This window comes from Miscanthus floridulus, chromosome 1 (genome assembly GCF_019320115.1).
Source record: "Miscanthus floridulus cultivar M001 chromosome 1, ASM1932011v1, whole genome shotgun sequence".
In the NCBI taxonomy this organism is placed as follows: Eukaryota; Viridiplantae; Streptophyta; class Magnoliopsida; order Poales; family Poaceae; genus Miscanthus; species Miscanthus floridulus.
Window position 1 is genome coordinate 10,763,207 of NC_089580.1, and position 16,103 is coordinate 10,779,309.

Consider the following 16,103-nt stretch of genomic DNA (forward strand, 5'->3'; position numbering starts at 1 on the left):
AGGCAGTTGATTCTTGTCAGATCAGATGGCTCGCACCAAGAATGCCAGAGGTGGTCCAGGAGATGATGATCAGAGGCCCCCGCCTCGCCTGCCTATAGATCCAAAAGGCAAGGCGATGAAGAAGATTGCATCCAAGAAGAGGAAATATACAAATGCAGAGACAGCCCGAGCAGCAGTAGTTGTAGAGGCCACAGAGCATGTCGAGAGAGGAGGTGCCCGCAATGGAGTTGTCATAGCAGATCTACCGCTTTCATCAGAAGCAAGGGCAGGGATACAGCGAGTTGAGCACCTTCTTGGTAGTCCACCTAGGACTGTCACTGTTGAAGGACAACACTACACTATTGATGAGGATCAGCCTCAGGGGACATCACAGCAGCAGCCCTAGCCAGCAGAGCAGACTCAGGAGGGTGAGCAGGCCGAGGAGGCCAAGGAGACAGAGCAGGCACCATAGCCTCAGCTTCGCTGCTCTAGTCGTACCCGCATCCCAATCTCACCGAGGCCACCGACTCAGCAAAGAGGTTCACATCCACCGCCTAGGCCATAGTGTCTGCCCCCAGTGATCCATCTTGATTTGAGGGCTACCATGGCCAAGTAGGTCCAGCAGCTTCGCTTTGTGGACTTTGAGGTGTGGTTTCCACCCAGGAGGGATGAGAGAGCAGTTGAGGGATTCTACACACCGCTCTAGGAGGATTTCTACAATGCCTATCTCAATAGTGGTGCAGTTTTCAGATCACAGAGAGTCTATAACATTGAGTCTATAGTTGCAGCAGCTAGAGAGCATATTCGCCCCTATCTTGCATATCTGCTAGGGCTCATAGATTTGATTGGACGGACAGGAGTGTATGTACCATCTTGGGTTCGTCAGTTCTATGCCTCGCTCTACATTGACCCGCATCATAACTTTATACACTTTGCATTCAGAGGCAGAGACTATAGGATGTTCAGTCAGAGGGCTAGGGAGCTACTAAGGGTATAGGAGCAGCCTGTCAAGCTACATGAGGTGTGTTATGGACATCAGGACCCTCCCAGGTGTTCTCATGGTGGTATGGTGCCCCATATAGATCTTGTGCGCCATTGTTTCAAGGAGCCCTTTGGTGAAGGGTCGAGGAGGAACCCCAGTGACCTTACTCCTATTGCTAGAGTACTAGAGGCTATCATTAGGAGGACACTTCTTCCTAGGATGGGATACAAAGAGGGATTGACTCGCCTCCAGCTTTGGCTCCTGAACGCCCTGATGCAGCAGATAATGTTTGACATTTGGGACCTCCTTCTATCAGAGATGGAGGATACTATTGCTGAGGGCTTCAAGGGTCGCAGGCAACTCCCTTATGCAATTGGATTACATTCCTCATCCTCAAGACAGTGCAAGTCAGGACACTAGAGATGGTCCAAGAGTATAGAGGTGCCACCACAGAGTTCCCAGCTTACAACATGTCATAGAGGATCAGGCACAGCACTCCTTAGGCACCTAGATAGCCTAGCCGTCGTCCCGACGTACCAGAGTCCACAGCTTAGCAGGATGAGATCATTCGAGGGATAGCAGCTACTGAGGAGGAGGAGCTAGAGGCATAGCAGGAGATGAGCGACACTAGTGATAGCTCAGATGAGGACTACTAGGCTATACCACAGATGCCTCCACGCTGACATGACCATGAGGCCGGTAGCTCCAGTTCTGCTCCACCTGCCCCGCAGATAGACCCCGCTCTCATTGCTATTCTTGAGCGGATGCAGCAGGCATAGGATAGGCAAGAACAAGAGATAGCTGCCACCTTCGCACAATTTCAGGCTCGTCAGGATGAGTTCCAGAGGCAGCAGTAGGTCATGCAGTAGCAGCAGCAGCAGATGCATCAGCAGTAGTTACTTATACAGCAGCAGCTTATGGGTTTCATGCAGCATGTCGTGATAGCTATTGGGGCTCCACAGCCATAGCCTATGTCCCTTGGTTAGCCTACTACCACTTCGACAACTCCAGCTATACAGCCCAGTGGGCTTCATAGTCAGGGACAGCCTCCAGCGCAGTTTGCCTCACCTCCAGTATAGGTGTCCCAGTGGTTATCCTCGCTGGTGGTAGCCTCGTAGTTCACTCCATTCCAGACGGGCTTCACACCGGACCAGTTAGCCTCGCTTTTTGTGCCTGACACGTCAGTCTCCAGGAGTCTTGGAGCATCATTCAGTGAGTTGACCGGGATGCCTACACCACCGCATATGTTTGCACCTAGTCCTTCTACTATAGCTCCTATTGCCGTGACGACTCAGAGGCTTCCCAGCTCAGTCGCATCATCAGATCCTATAGATGTACCTGTAGCTTCACAGGTAGCACCTACCCCAGCTCAGACCCAGACCACTTCCGTGACACTTCTAGCTACAGAGGGTCAGTCAGTTTAGAGCTCTGGGTCAGATGATGATGGCACCCAGTTCCACATTGCTACACGTACTTCAGCGCCCGACTAGTCCGCTGCAGCCCCACCAACTGACCCTTAGATTTTGGTGTTTGACGCCAAAGGGGGAGAGGGTATTCGAGTATGTAGACTCAGGGGGGAGCGACCTAGTTATTTATTAGCTATTTATATTACATTTGGAGTTTTTGTGTGATACACTATTATTATTATGCATTCATGTGTTCAACTTCATGCATTCTTATATACCTATATGATAGTGTTATCGACGTGATTGTGATATGTGACATGTGTGCTCTCTACTTATGATTTATTTATATGTCATATCACTTGTATTATGCTCATTTGCTTTTGCTTCTGCATTTTAATCCGATGCAAATGAGCTTTACTATTTGTACTCATGCTTATTTCATATCCTTTGAGTATGTTATGATGGCTTGGGTCATATAATCTTGCCTAACACTTTTGTTCTTATTGACAAAAGCTTATATGATCCAAGCATGTTAAAAACCTCAACTCTTTCACATACTTGAGGTGGTATTGTCATCAATCACCAAAAAGGGGGAGATTGAAAGCATCTAAGCCCCTAGTTGGATTTCGGTGATTAATGACAATGCAAGATTACTATGACTAATGTGTGTTTTGTAGAGGCAATTAAGTTAGGTCATGGTAATGGAGATCGATTGGGCAATCATGGATGTCATGCCCCTACGATGGAAATCATTTTGGTTTGCAAAGGATGGACAACAAGGTTAAGGATGACTAGTTCTAATTGTCGATTGGAGTTGAAGAGACACTTAGAGTAGTTTAGGACTTTGTTTTTCCTTTGGCCATACTATTAAGGGGGGTATGGACGGGTAGCTTGACCTAGGTGAGTCTATTGAGTTAGGTGTGGTGCACACTTGTTAATTCTAGCACTAGGTAGCTCCTACAAAGCCCTTTGATCCATTAGAGCAAACTTCATTCACGTGATCGAAAGTTGGAAGTGAATGGAGGGTCAAATACTGACCAGACGCTGGCTTCGGTGCGACCGGATGCTAGCCGTAGGGTCCGGTCAGTTTATTTGACTGAGGTGTTCACGTTTGGTGTGACAGGACGCTGAATAGGTTGAGTGACCGGACGCTGAAGTCCTACGTCTGGTCGACTCCAGTAAGGTTCCAGTGAAGGGAATCCTCGACCGGACGCGTCCGGTCAATACTAACCGGACCCTGAGGATCCAGCGTCTGGTCGAGTACAGTAAGCATCTAGTGAGGGAGAAATGGGACCGGACGTGTCCGATCAGTGCTGACCGGACCCTGCCAGTGTCCGGTCATCACTTAAACACTGATGTGCGGGTTGAACTGACCAGAGCGTCCGGTCAACATGACCGGAGCGTCCGATCAACATGACCGGAGCGTCCGGTCACCCCGCAGAGGCACGTAAGGTTTGTTTTTCAGCCACTGTTATAAATACAACCTCTACTCGTGTGTAGGGGCACTTTTGCTCATTACAATAGCTGAAAAACTAGTTTGTGAGTGCCAAGAAGAGCAAGGTCCTAGTGAGGTGTTTGTGATTTGAGAATCCAAGAGAGAGCCCTCATTAGTGAATCAAGAGTAGCAAAGTGTGCATCCATCCTTCTCATTAGGCTTCACGTGGTCAAGTGAGAGTTCGTGCTTGTTACTCTTGGTGATCACCATCACCTAGATGGCTTGGTGGTGATTGGGAGTTCGGTGATCATCCGGCGGAGCTTGTGGGTGACCCGACTCAAGTTGTGAGCGATTTTGGATGATTCGCCGCGACGGAGTGTTGAAGAATCAACCCGTAGAGAGCACTTGATCCTTGCGCGGATCAAGGGGGAGCTACACCCTTGCGCGGGTGCTCCAACGAGGACTAGTGGGGAGTGGCGACTCTCTAATACCTCAGCAAAATATCTCTGCGTTTCCTCTCCTCTCTTTACTTTGAGCATTTACTTTGAGCAATTCAATTCTTGTCATTTACATTCCTAGAATTGCTATGCTAGAGTAGGATTGGAACTAGGTTGCAAGTCTTTTGTGCTTTACATCAATAGAAACACTTTTCTAGGCACAAGGGGTTAATTGGGCTAACCATATGATTTGTTTATTGTGAAGAAATTTAGAATTAGCCCAATTCACCCTCCCCCCTCTTGGGCATCTTGATCCTTTCAGCACCGACAAAACTAGTCCACGCAATCACGCCGTATAGACATGAATGCACAAACTGGGTGAACTGAAGTTCGGTGTTCTACAACCCCCTCAGGAGTCGAAAGAACGAAAGTTGTAAAGCACTCATGCCTTACCAAAGATTCCAAATATTCTCTCCATGAGAGGAGAACACACGAGGTGGCTATATTTTATCCAAAAGAGACTCTTTTACATTGAAGCATTACATGAGTATTTATACTATGATGAAAAGTATATGAAAAGTTGACGCTTAATATGAGTGCTAACTACCATACCAAATGTAACACCCCGGGTGTTTTAAATACTAAAACTGGCCATAACATCATATGCATTGCAAAGCATTTGGACATATTGCAAACTTTGATATGCATTCACTAAACCAAGTTTACATTCATGTTATAAGTGTTGAATTATATTGTTTGAATCAAGTTTGAAATACTTGTATTGTTTTGAAATTTTGAAAACCCTAATTTTAGTATTTAAATTCTACCCTGAAAACCCATTTCAAAATCTAAGCATATTTTGGGGTTGAGCTTAAAAGCAAAAGTGTAAATCTTGTTAAGTTGTACAAAGTTGGTTTTTGGAGTTCTCAAAGTTATTTAGAAAAAATTGAAGTAATTTGAAAAGGCGTAATTCTTTAAAGTGTCCCCTTTTGAGTTCAAATTTGAATTTCAAAATGTAGACCGAATTTGGATATGGTTTCAAAAGCAAAGTTGTAGAAATTTTGATTTGGAACAACTTTTGTTTTTGGAGATTTTTGAGTTGTTATGAAAATTTGGGAGTAATTTGAGAATTTTTGGCGAATGGCAAATCTGTAAATTTTGTGAACAGTGATCACCGCCGAAGCTACATTGCTGGCGTTTCCTTCTTCGGCGTTCCAGGCGCGGTCGTGGCCATTTTGGTGTCGCGCTAGCGCGGTGAAGGCCTCAGCACAGCTTCCTTGAGCTTCCTGGCCACTCTTTATAACCTGAGCCACCGTCGTTTCTGTTCTTTCCCTTGCTCTGTTTTTCCGTCGTCGCCGCCGTAGCTCTGGCGAGCTCGTACCGCCGCGGTAGTGCTCCACCATTGTAGCCGAGTCAGTTCTAGCTCTGCCTAGTCCTTGTGCATCCTATTGACCCACCAATTTGGTTTGTCTCCACCGGAAACTCGCTGTCCACGTCTTTCTTCTTCACGGCCGGCGACCTTCCCGTCGCAAGCGCATCTCCGTGGCCAGCGCCCTCCGGTGAGCTGCTGTCCTTGCTCTGTGTACCTATGGCTTCACCTTGATGTTGTAGTGCTCATTCCACTGTTGCTTGGTTGTTTTACCCACTGTAGTTGTCGGCACACCGTCACCGACGATCCTTGCTCCGCCGCCGTTGCTGTGCACGTCGACCCACGTCTACGCTGCTTCCCCAGCCTTGATCTCTGCTCGGCCGTGTTCGTGGTGAGCTACTGGTCTTCCTATGTCGTTTATTTGATCGCTACTGGTCTCCTATCGTCGGCGTAGCACCGCCGTGCAGTCGCGTCCGCCATGGTCGGCGTTGAGCTCGATCCTCGCTGTGATTGCTCCAGCCTGTGCCTTCCATCGATGCGGGGTGGTGTGGGGAGCATGTTAGTGCTTTTGACTTCGCCGGGAAGCTCGCCGTCGGCGAGTTTACGCCGATCAGCGTCGTCGTCGTCGTAGTCAACGTGCAGAGGTTAGGGATGACAGGTGGGGTCACCTTGTCAGTGACTCAGCGTTCAAAGTGGATTTTCTATTTTTCAGATTTAAATGAATAGTGTTGTAATTTGTTATTTTTGTGTAGAATTATTTAGAGCTCCAAAAATTATGAAAATTTTTGTGTGAATTCTCTGTGATGTATATTATGTAAGAAAAATTTGAAATATTGATTTTCACTATTTTTGGGTTATGATAAAAATTGCTCAATTAATTAATAAATGACTTTTCATGATTTTTCTAGGCTTAATTAATTATCCAAAAATTATGAAAATTGTTTTGCCACTTAGTTATCATGTGATGAACATGTACAAAAATTTTGAGCTTAGTTGGAACAAGTTGAATTATTTCATAATTTTTAATTAAATAATTAATTCATAAAAGCAAATAGTAACCTTTAACGATTTAGATTTTGATTGAATTTTGGGTTGAGTGATGACCTTGGGTCATTAGTTGTAATGATCCTTGGCAATTGAAGTAAGTATTATGAACAAGGTGTAGTTAGTGTTTTGTAATTGTACCGCGAAGGAAAGTTGTATTCCAGGTATTATTTTACATCCATCATCGCGCATCATGTTTTCAATTCCGCATCATGTTAAACATGGCATTGTTCCTACGTGTAGTAAACGAAGGTGAACCCGTGGTAGTTAATCAAGTGGTTGAGGAGGTTAACCCGTCTGTTGAGGTCAGTGTTGATCATTGTGGTACGACTCCTGAGTCAGAGTTTTCCGTCAACGAAGGCAAGCCCCGGATGCATTTAACCTTACCTTGTGTTTTACAAATTTATTTTTGTTTTCGCTTTTATCTATTGCATTAAGAGATTAGAACTCAAATGCAAACCTAATTGATGCATTACCAACCTTATCGTTCCTTATCTACCTTGTTAACCGTTTCAAAATCTTATAAGCCTAGTTATGCTTAGCTATGCTTAGAACGATGAAAGTCGGGTGATTACCTGTCACCTGCAAACTTTAAATGGAACTTTGGGTACTTCTGTTATCATGTGATATGGAAATGGGAAGTAATAAATCTAGACCGGGCGAACTCGGTGTAGGTGAGCCACAAGACATGGAGATCTTGTGAGCGGGTTCTTTTCGCCTGTGTCAATTAAGGCCCGTACTGTTGTTGAATTTCATGAGGTGAGAATTTGTAGTACTAACCGCATACTCCAATAAGCCTTAACTTGGCTATTCTATTATGAGAATGGCTACTCGAGCACTGGGAGTGGAGAGATGGTGGGAATAGCGTGTACCCACGTGGCAATGGGCTGGAGTGTGGAGTACTGTATTCTCGGGTGGCACGGACCTATTCTTGTTTAGAGGATCCAAGGGTAGGTTGATATATGTAGGTCGGGGACCTGCATATGTTGTGTGGTCTGGAATTTCCCAGCTGGGTTATAATCGGTTCAAATCATCGTTGCTCCTCGGTTATGGAGACTCAACTCACTGTTCATCATCGTAGTGTTAACAACTGGAACTTGATTAAGATTTGAGAAAGTGATGGATATAAAGTTTCATGATCTCATTACGGATCGTGTCAGCTTTGTATATGATCCTGTGAAATTTTAAATGTTAATGTAAAGAATTTTGTTAAAATTGCTTTTACGCAAAATACTTTGATAATTGTTAAAGCCTACCTTGAAACCCTGAGCCTGCATTCCTGAATTCTATAAATTTTATTTTTGGTTAAGTCTTGTTGAGTACTTTTGTACTCAGGGTTCTTTGACCCTTATTGCAGGTGAAGCTCATGAGCAGATCTATTTTGGATCATGCTGCATGACTGTTGTCCATTCTGATGACGATAAGTAAATGCGTGGTCCTTGGGCAAGGCAGTTTAACTTGTGTGTTTTGTATTATATTATATTATAATGCCACTCCACAACTCTGTTTTGTAATATTAATCAAACTTAGTTTGTAAGGGTTGAAATAAATGTTTTATAAACTAAGTTATTGTAAGACTTCCACTATATTTTACTCTGATGTAGATATTTAAATAAATGTTGTAATACTGCAATGACTTTGTAATGTGATCCTGCTCGGAAATCATGGATGATTCGAGGTTCTCTGAGAACACCCGACAGTCTTCTTGAGTTACCGGGAACATATGCATGGATGTCAAAGGTCGTTGGACAGTGACAGGTGCATGTGGGCCCTATAATTTAGGAGGTTCTGCCACACCAAAGGTCATCTTTACTTTTGGCTAACTGAAGTGGAAACTCAAGCAATCTCTTCAATTCTCGCAGCAATGCTGGACTGCATGTGCACCTTCCACTAAAACAATCATAATTCTTAGCTCGGAAGTCCAAATGTTGCACTGTTTGTTGCGCGTGAAACTAGACTTCAATATCTTTCTATAGAGTTGGAAAAAGGATGCTGAAATGTGGCCCATGTTGCAGGTATAGCTGTAAGAAACTATTGAATCATAGTTGAGGTTTAGTTATCCTTGTCCACATCAGAGGGTGCCATGGTGGTGCTACTGGTGCGGTGGATTCAAGCAAGGCGCGACACAGCGGTGGATTTCACGGTGGCAAGGGCATGCGGTCGACGGCGGCAGCTTGTTCCCTTCGGCAGAGAAGGCAGAGAGGGAGCGAGCGAGTGGGAGGGGAAACAACAGAGAGCGCCCTCTTGGCCTTCCACTCCAGACCCGACGCGTCGAGGGCCAACTCCGGTGTACGGCCTCCACGCGGCGTGAGTTGTCTGGGCCTCTCGGCCACAGCACCTCGCCTGTGCATTTTCAAAATTACCTGAAAATCGACTGAAACAACGATCTTATCCCCTCCATATATCCTAATACGATTGATGATTTGATCAACCAATTTCACCATTCTGTAAAGATACATGAGTACTACAACATTGCTTAAAGAAGCTTGTAAAATTCTACTCAATCCATCCCAAATTATAAGACGTTTAACTTTTTTGACATCAAGTTTGAACACTTGTCTTATTCAAAAATTTGTGCAAAATATCACTTCTTTTGTCGTGGCTTGGTTTATTAATAAAAGTTCTTGAAGAATGACTTAAATTTGACTATATTTGCACAAATTTTTTGAATAAGACGAGTGGTCAAACTTGGAGCCAAAAAAGTCAAACATCTTATAATTTGGGATGGAGGGAGTAATTGGTTTGATAGAAACAAATCCCCGAATATGGCTACATTGAAATAGAAACTAAACAAATTCAGTTTCAGACTTAGCCAAATCTGGGAACCTAAAAAGTGCAACATATTCAGTATTTGGGATGCTGTTTCACCATGATATAAACTGAACTAGGTCTTGATCCTTAAACAAAGTTTGCTCTACTCAAACAGAACTACAACTTTTATTTAAGGTCCAACTCCATGCAAGAACTCTAAACCACTGAACAACTAGAGTCAAATAAGCATCATGGAAAAGGCATTTTCTAGCAGACCAACACATAGAGCAGATTTCAGCAAACACATGAATATAAACTCTACTTGATTTTTGATCCTGAGCTGTTCTAAGTTGTTTAGATGATCAAACAACATTCACTTGCATTACCAAGCATGATCATAAAGCGAAACAAGGATAAATTAAGCATTTCATGTGATAACATAGAGTAAATAAAATGCTATTTCATATGTTCATGCTCATGAATGAATGAATGATGCTTATGCTCATGCAATGCAAGTGCAATAAGCAAGCCTAACACCTAGGGTGTTATAGGCCTTCCCCTTACAGAAATCTCGTCCCGAGATTTGCAGTAAGTACCACTTTTCATAAAATTTGGGATAAACTTCGTGTAAGTAGTCCTCTCTTTCCCATGTTGCGTCCCGTTCACTATGATTACTCCACGATACCTTGTGAAACTTGATCAGTCGGTTTCGAGTTACTATGTCTTTACTATCCAAGAGTTGTATCGGTTTCTCTTCATAAGCTAGATCCTATTTAATCTGGATATCCATGGTCTCAACTCTTTCTTCAGGAAGGCGCAAACATTTCCTCAGCTGAGAGACATGAAAGACATTGAAAATAGTTCTCATATCTGGAGGTAACTGTAGTTTGTAGGCCACTCTTCCACTTCACTCAATGATTTGGTATGGACCTACATACCTAGGTGCAAGCTTCCTCTTTACACCAAACCGATGTACTCCTTTCATCGGTGATACTTTCAGGTATACATACTCACCTACCTCGAACTCGATAGGTCTTCTTTTGTTAGCATAGCTCTTTTGTCTAGATTGGGCGGCTTCAATGTGACGTTGGATAACCTGAACTTGCAATTCAGCTTCCTTGACAAAATTAATACCGTAGTACCTCCTCTCCCCAGGTTCCACCCAGTTCAAGGGGGTCCTACATTTTTGTCCATACAAGGCTTCGAAGGGAGCCATCTTGATGCTTTCTTGATAACTATTGTTGTATGAAAACTCGGCTAAGGGCAACCACTTTTCCCATGAGCCTTTAGTAGAGATCACACACGCTCTTAACATGTCTTCCAAAATCTGATTTACACTTTCAGTCTGTCCGGATGTTTGAGGGTGATATGCTGAACTTCGAACTAAGTTGATACCCAACTCTTTATGTAAGTGTTCTCAGAAACGACCAATAAACTGAGATCCTCTATCTGACATGATGGTTCTCGATACACCATGTAAACATACCACATGGGTTACATACAGCTCTACATATTGATGCGGTCGATAATTGGTACTGACTGGAATGAAGTGTGTAGACTTGGTCAAACGGTCCACAATTACCCATATAGAATCAAAACCCTTCTGAGTGGGTGGAAGTCCAACAATAAAATCCATGCTTATTTCCTCCCACTTCCAACCTAGGATAGACAATGGTTGAAGTGGCCCAGCAGGCTTCAAGTGATCAGCCTTGACCCTTCTACATGTGTCACACCTAGCAACATATGCAGCGATTTCTTTCTTCATCTTAGTCCACCAAAAACGTGACTTTAAGTCTTGATACATCTTGCTACTGCTAGGATGGATAGACAACTTCGAAGAGTGAGCTTCGTCTAGAATCTGATTTCTGAGTTCCCTATCCTTCGGCACCACAAGCCGATCCTTAAACCATAGTATACTTTTTCATCTAGCTTGAAATGCTTGGTTTCATTTTCCTTCATCTTCCTCTTGATGTGAAACACACCCGCATAAGTCTTCTGACCCTCGATGATCTTGCTTTCGAGCGAACAACTGATGGTGATATTATGCAGCACAACATGGTGCAACAGGTTAAAGCCATCTTCCAACAGTGAGTTCAAAAAGTTACAATGAGACTTCCGGCTTAAGGCGTCTGTAACCACATTTGCCTTGCCAGGATGGTAATGTACTTCTAAATTATAATCCTTAATCAGCTCTAACCATCTTCTCTATCTCATGTTTAACTCAGGTTGAGTAAAGATATATTTGAGACTCTTATGATCAGTATAGATGTGGCACACATTTTCGAGCAAATAGTGTCACCAGATCTTTAGTGCATGAACGATAGTTGCAAGCTCCAAATCATGGGTCGGATAGTTGACTTCATGCTTCTTTAGCTGACGTAAGGCATAAGCAATGACTCAGCCTTCTTGCATAAGAACACATCCCAAACCCATACCAGATGCATCACAAAACACATCAAATGGTTCCTCTATATCGGGTTGTGCTAAAATAGGAGCGGTGGTCAACAATGTCCACAAAGTGTGAAAGGCTTCTTCACACTACGATGTCCAAACAAACTTCACATCCTTTTGCAAGAGTTTTGTCACTGACTTGACAATCTTGGAAAAGTATGGAATAAAGCGTCGATAGTATGATAGTATCCTGCCAAACCAAGAAAGCTTTGGACTTTGGAGAACGAAGTCGAGGCCTTCCAATCCATGACTTCCTGTACCTTGCTTGGGTCCACTGATATGCCATCTTTAGATGAAATATGACCCAGAAAAGGCACTTTTCTTAACCAAAATTCGCACATGCTAAACTTGGCATACAACTTATGCTCCCTCAACCTGATTAGGACAATCCTCAAATGCTCTACATGGTCCTCCTCATTCTCTAAGTAAACCGGGATGTCATCAATAAACACAACCACGAATTTGTCAAGTTCAGGCATGAATACCGAATTTATCAAATACATGAAATGTGCAGGAGCATTTGTCAGGCCGAAGGACATGACAAGATACTCATACAAACCGTATGTGGTTGATAATGCAGTTTTGGGAATATCTTCTGTTCGAACTCTGATTTGATGGTAACCTGACCTTAAGTTAAATACGTGACCATCGCGTAGAGCGTGGACGCATGACGTGGCTAGCCCACTCTCTCCCTCTCACAATCTTCCTCGCGACCATGCCCGTGCTCGCCGGTTAGGGTTCCGGGGAGGACCTCGCCGACGTCAGGTAAGTTCAGCGCCCTCTCTCTCTCCGGCCTCTCCCTCTCTTTTTCTCCATCTCTAGTGGGCATAGAAGGGGGTATGGGCGATGAAGGCTGGCCAAGCAGTGGGGACGATGGCGGAGCGGTGAGAGGCCCTGGCGGCGATGGAGGCAGCCAGGCCATGTCGGGGTAGGGCACCATGGCTGGAGCTCGCCACCACCGGAGGGGGGAGGGGAAGAAGGGGGCGTCTGCAGGCGGGGGCGAGGACAAGAGGCCGGTGTGGTCGAGGAAGGAAGATGAACTGTGCTCACAACCCCCTCCTAACACACGTGGTCGAGGAAGGGAGATGAACATGACAGGGTCACGCGCTCTCCAATCGTGTGACGGGACACACATTATCTGCCCCCTTGTTGAAATGGTAGATTTTTTTCTTTTCCCTAGCCGATCCAGGAGCTATGTCCACGTGCGGCGGCGGAGGGGGCCAGCGCGGAGGTCGGGGCGAACAAGGAGGAGGCCGTGGAAGCGGGAGCGGCGCCGGTGGTGGTGGCCGAGGGCACGGCCAAGGCGCCGCGGACCTCGGAGGATTCCGCGAGGACACGCACGGGGGGGCCAGGCGCGGGGATCGTGGTGGGGCCACGGCGCCAGGCGTTGCCCAGAGAGGCGACCATGGCTAGCCCCAGTGTTGGACAAACCAGCTCAGTTCAGCTCCTATTGTTAGTGAGTGTTTTTGCTTTCCAATAATAGCTCCTGCGCGAGCTTGCTTGTAGGAGTCGTGCGCTTGAGAGCATGCAACGACATTGCTGTTTTCTAGCTTGTAGTGGTAGCATGCCCGACATCGTCTCGTTCGTGGGATGGCGCGGACCGATAGGAGGTGGTGGCGAGCGTGGAGTCATGGACTGAATTTGTGGTCACGGCATTGTAATCGGGTCTTTATATTCGCATGAATAGAGTCAGAAAAAGCGGCGGTTTTTCAAGCGGCACCAAATCACCACGTTCACCTGTGTTTCGCATTGAGTGTGTTGGGATTCCGCAGGTCGTCTTCTACATCTCCAGCGGCGGGCGCCGGCGAAGCGACGACAACAATTGGTACCAGAGCTTGTGTGAGGTTCTGAGGAGTAGCGATGGCGCCAAAGAAGGACAGGGAGGAGGGCTCCCGATCGCCGTCGCACAGCCGCTCGCGAATGCGCGGCTGTCGCCGCGGCCGACATCCTCGCAACGCCATCGTCGAGCGCGTCGTTCATGAGTCAAGCGGCTCAGGCAATTGGCCCCAACTCACGAAGACGAACTATGACACCTAGTCACTACTGATGAAACTCAAGCTGCAGTCTCGCTACCTCTAGGATGCGATCGAGCAGGATGACGTCGACTTCCACGACGACAGGTCCGCGCTGGAGGCGATCTGCTCCGGCGTTCCCCAGGAGATGGTGCCAACCCTGGCGACCAAGGCGACGGCCAAGGAGGCGTGGCAAGCCATCTGCACGATGCGCATTGAGGATGAGCGGGTGTGGAAGGCCATGGCGCAGAGTCTCCGGGTGGAGTACGAGCAGATCACGTTCCATGATGGTGAGTCTATCGAAGATTTCGCCCTCCGTTTGTCCAATCTTGTACAGCGGTTGGTGATTCTCGGTGATGAGGAACCGGAGCCCAAGGTGGTTGCCAAGTACCTCCGCGTCGCGCGACCGAGGTACAGGTAGCTCGTCATCTCCATCGAGATGCTCCTGGACATCGACACTCTCTTGATCGAGGAGGTGACCGGGAGGCTCAAGGCGGCTGATGACGGTGCCAACCCCGGCGGGGGTGCGGGATCATCTGGAGGCGGCTCCTCTGTAGCTCGTCTCAATCACACCGAGGACGAGCTGGTGGAGCACATGATGTCGTGGCTACAGGTGTCTGGCGGTGGCGGCACTAGTGGCGGCTCCGGAGCTGGGCGTTTGACGTCCAACCAGAGATGAGGCCGAGCTGTTGGGAACTCGTCTCAAGGCCGAGGAAGCAGAGGAGGCTCCAAACCTCCTACCGACGGCGCCGACAAGAAGAAGAAGAAATTCGCCGGCGACGAGTGCGCGTACTGCGGCATCAAAGGCCACTGGGCCCGTGAGTGCCGCAAGAAGAAGCGGGATGAGGTGGCCCATGTGGCCCAAGTCGAGGAAGGCCCCATGGAGGGGGCCCTGATGCTAGGCGTCGTCAACCTCGACGCCAATCCGTCCCCAATCCGAGGTCCGTCGGTGGATTCGTCCCCGGTGGCGGAAGATGCCGACCTCGTAGTCGAGATCAAGGGGGAGGTAGCACACGGTGGTCGTTCGCCGAGGCAAAGCCAACCGCCGCCTCACTGGTGGCCCTGGCCACACCAAGTCTCACGGAGGCGAATCGCACAGGCGGCGCTCGGGAGATCCACCTCCACGAGAGCAAGCTCTTCGTCCAGATCGGGGAGAAGGGCGATGGCGGGAGCACGCGCTGGATCCTTGACACCGGCGCGATGAATCACATGACGGGCCACCACAACTTCTTCTCCGAGCTCGGCACCGGCATCCATGGGACCGTGCGCTTTGGCGATGGGTCCGTGGTCTCCATCGAGGGGTGCGGTATGATCCTGTTCGAGTGCAAGAATGGGGAACACCGCCTCCTGTCTGGCGTCTACTACATTCCCCGACTAACGGCGAACATCGTTAGCCTCGGCCAGCTCGACGAGGACGACCACGAGGTGCGCATGAAGAAGGGCGTTCTGCGCATCTGGGATCAACAGAATCGCCTGCTCGTGATGGTGAAGCGGTCGACGAACAGGCTCTACTTCCTCGACATCGAGATCGTGCAGCTAGTGTGCCTCGCCGTGCGGAGCAGCGAGGTGGCCTAGCAACGGCATGCGAGGTTCAGGCACCTCGGCTTCTAAGGGCTGTGCGTGCTGTCAAAAGGTGGGATGGTGCGTGGCCTGTCGCCGATTGACCACGTCGAGCAGATCTGCGACAGCTGTCTGGCGGGCAAGCAGCGTCGACGCCTGTTCCCGGTGGCCAGCAGGTACCGCGCGACGCACCCACTGGAGCTGGTGCACACCGACCTATGCGGGCCGATCACGCCAGAGACACCTAGAGGGAAGAGGAGCTTCCTCCTGGGGGGTCGATGACAAGAGCAGGTACATGTGGCTGGTGATGCTCGCGTCGAAGGATCAGGCGGCATCCGCCATCATCCAGTTGCAAGCGCGAACTAAAGCTGAGGCGGGGCAAAAGATGGGCACGCTCTGCACCGACCGCGGAGGCGAGTTCACGGCGCACGCGTTCGCCGACTACTGCGCCGAGCAGGGCATCGGGCGACATCTCACTGCACCATACACTCCACAACAGAATGACGTGGTGGAGAGAAGAAACCAGATGGTGCTGGGGATGGCCCGAAGCATGCTCAAGGGAAAGGGTCTACCAGGCTGGTTGTGGGGGGAGGCAGTCACCACGGCTGTCTTCATCCTCAACCGGTCACCGACGAGGAGCGTCGAGGGGAAGACTCCGTACAAGGTCTGGTACGGCG

At 47.7% G+C, this 16,103-nt stretch overlaps 1 pseudogene; it reads right to left on the reverse strand.

Annotated features, from left to right (window-relative positions):
- Positions 1-16,103, reverse strand: part of LOC136542745 (protein argonaute 12-like) — a 249,583-nt pseudogene that overhangs the window by 159,889 nt on the left and 73,591 nt on the right.